Source organism: Arachis hypogaea, chromosome 19 (assembly GCF_003086295.3).
Source record: "Arachis hypogaea cultivar Tifrunner chromosome 19, arahy.Tifrunner.gnm2.J5K5, whole genome shotgun sequence".
In the NCBI taxonomy this organism is placed as follows: Eukaryota; Viridiplantae; Streptophyta; class Magnoliopsida; order Fabales; family Fabaceae; genus Arachis; species Arachis hypogaea.
In genome coordinates this window covers 121,390,066-121,393,052 of record NC_092054.1, presented here as the reverse complement: position 1 = coordinate 121,393,052, position 2,987 = coordinate 121,390,066, and the positions used below count along the sequence as shown (strand labels likewise).

Sequence of the window (2,987 nt, the reverse complement as noted above, 5' to 3'; positions counted from 1 at the left end):
TAAACAAAAGAATAGAAGAAGAAGAAGAAGAAATATGGAGAGGGAGAGGGAGATGTGGTTTCGGCCAAGAGGAGTGTAGAGGGGTGTGTTGTGTGAATTTGATGAAGAATGGAGGTCTTTATATAGGGAAGGGAGGGGGGGTTAAGGTTCGGCCATATGGGTGGGTTTGGGTGGGAAATTGGTTTTGAATTTTGAAGGTAGGTGGAGTTTATGAGGTAGGTTTATTGGGAAGAGTGGGTGGATGTGAGTGGTGAAGGTTTAGTGGGGAAGAGAGATTGAGGTGATTGGTGAGGGGTTTTTAGGGAAGGGTGTTTATGGGGTTGTGTGTAAGAGAGTGGTGAGAAGAAGTGAGTGGAGGTAGTTGGGGATCCTGTGGGGTCCACAGATCCTGAGTGGATCCTGTGGGGTCCACAGATCCTGAGTGGATCCTGTGGGGTCCACAGATCCTGAGTGAATCTTGTGGGGTCCACAGATCCTAAGTGGATCCTGTGGGGTCCACAGATCCTGAGTGGATCCTGTAGGGTCCACAGATCCTGAGGTGTTCAAGGATTTACATCCCTGCACCTATTAGGCATGTAAAAATGCCTTTGTCCCCAACTCTGGGCGTTCAGCGCCAGGTTGGTGGTCATTTTGGGCGTTCAACGCCCATCTGTGTGCCATTTCTGGCGTTGAACGCCAGAACCATGCTTGTTCTGGGCGTTCAGCGCCAGGATGCTCCCATTCTGGGCGTTCAGCACCAGAACTATGCTCTGTTCTGGCGTTTGAACGCCAGACAGATGCTCCTCCAGGGTGTGATTTTTCTTCTGCTGTTTTTGATTCCGTTTTCAATTTTTATATTTATTTTGTGACTCCTCATGATCATGAACCTATAAAGACACATAACTAAGAAAAATATAGTTAGATAAATAAACATTGGGTTGCCTCCCAACAAGCGCTTCTTTAATGTCAATAGCTTGACAGTGGGCTCTCATGGAGCCTCACAGATGTGCAGAGCTTTGTTGAGACTCTCCAACACCAAACTTAGAGTTTGGATATGGGAGTTCAACACCAAACTTAGAGTTTGGTTGTGGTCTCCCAACACCAAACTTAGAGTTTGACTGTGGGGGCTCTGGTTGACTCTGCTTGGAGAGAAGCTTTTTCTGCTTCCTCTCCATGGTTGCAGAGGGAGATCCTTGAGTTTTGAATACAAGGGAGTTCTCATTCCATTGAAGGACTATTACACCTCTGTCAACATCAATCACAGCTCTTGCTGTGGCCAGGAAAGGTCTTCCTAGGATGATGGATTCATCCTCTTCCTTTCCAGTATCCAGGACTATGAAATCAGCAAGGATGTAAAGGCCCTCAACCTTTACTAAAACATCCTCTACTTGTCCATATGCCTGTTTTCTTGAGCTGTCTGCCATCTCTAATGAGATTTTAGCAGCTTGCACCCCATAGATTCCCAGTTTCTCTATTACAGAGAGGGGCATGAGGTTTATTCCTGAACCAAGGTCACACAGAGCCTTAAAGATCATGGTGCCTATGGTACAGGGTATTATGAACTTTTCAGGATCCTGTCTCTTCTGAGGCAATGTCAGTTGATCCAGATCACTTAGTTCATTGATGAACAAGGGAGGTTCAACTTCCCAAGCATCAATGCCAAACAATTTGGCATTCAGCTTCATGATTGCACCAATAAATTGGCAGTTTGCTCCTCAGTAACATCCTCGTTCTCTTCAGAAGAGGAATACTTATCAGAGCTCATGAAGGGTATAAGGAGGTTCAATGGAATCTCTATGGTCTCTAGATGAGCCTCAGAGTCCTTTGGTTCCCCAGAGGGAAGCTCCTTATTGATCACTGGACGTTCCAGGAGGTCTTCCTCCTTGGGATTCATGTCCTCTCCTCTCCTCACAAGTTCGGCCATGGCGCTTATGTCAATGGCCTTGCACTCTCCTTTTGGGTTCTCTTCTGTATTGCTTGGGAGAGTACTAGGAGGGATTTCAGTGATCCTTTTACTCAGCTGGCCCACTTGTGCTTCCAGATTTCTAATGGAAGACCTTGTTTCATTCATGAAACTTACAGTGGCCTTAGATAGATCAGAGACTAGATTTGCTAAATTAGAAGCATTTTGTTCAGAGTTCTCTGTCTGTTGCTGAGTTGATGATGGAAAAGGCTTGCTATTGCTAAACCTGTTTCTTCCACCATTATTAAAGCCTTGTTGGGGCTTTTGATCCTTCCATGAGAAATTTGGATGATTTCTCCATGTTGAGTTATAGGTGTTTCCATAAGGTTCACCTAAGTAATTTACCTCTGCTATTGCAGGGTTCTCAGGATCATAGGCTTCTTCTTCAGGAGAAGCCTCTTGAGTACTGTTGGATGCAGCTTGCATTCCATGCAGACTCTGAGAGATCATATTGACTTGCTGAGTCAATATTTTATTCTGAGCCAATATGGCATTCAGAGTATCAACCTCAAGAGGCCCATTGCTCACAGGATTCCTTTTAGAAGTGTACATGAACTGGTTATTAGCAACCATGTCAATGAGTTCTTGAGCTTCTGCAGGCGTTTTCTTTAGGTGAATGGATCCACCTGCAGAGGTGTCCAGTGACATCTTTGATAGCTCAGATAAACCATCATAGAATATATCCAGGATGGTCCATTCTGAAAGCATGTCAGAAGGATACTTTTTGGTCAACTGTTTGTATCTTTCCCAAGCTTCATAGAGGGATTCACCTTCTTTCTGTCTGAAGGTTTGAACATCAGCTCTAAGCTTGCTCAGCTTTTGAGGAGGAAAGTACTTGGCTAAGAAAGCCGTGACCAGCTTATCCCAAGAGTTCAGACTGTCTTTGGGTTGAGAATCCAACCACAATCTAGCTCTGTCTCTTACAGCAAAAGGGAAAAGCATGAGCCTGTAGACTTCAGGATCTACTCCATTAGTCTTAACAGTATCACATATCTGCAAGAATTCAGTTAAGAACTGAAAAGGATCTTCAGATGGAAGTCCATGA

At 44.7% G+C, this 2,987-nt stretch overlaps 1 non-coding gene across 1 annotated transcript; it reads left to right on the top strand.

Moving 5' to 3' along the window:
• The first annotated feature begins 2,644 nt into the window (after positions 1-2,644).
• LOC112781562 (small nucleolar RNA R71) lies at positions 2,645-2,752 on the top strand. The gene has a single exon (XR_003192333.1). It is a non-coding gene; the product is annotated as a small nucleolar RNA R71 (small nucleolar RNA).
• The last annotated feature ends 235 nt before the right edge of the window (positions 2,753-2,987 follow it).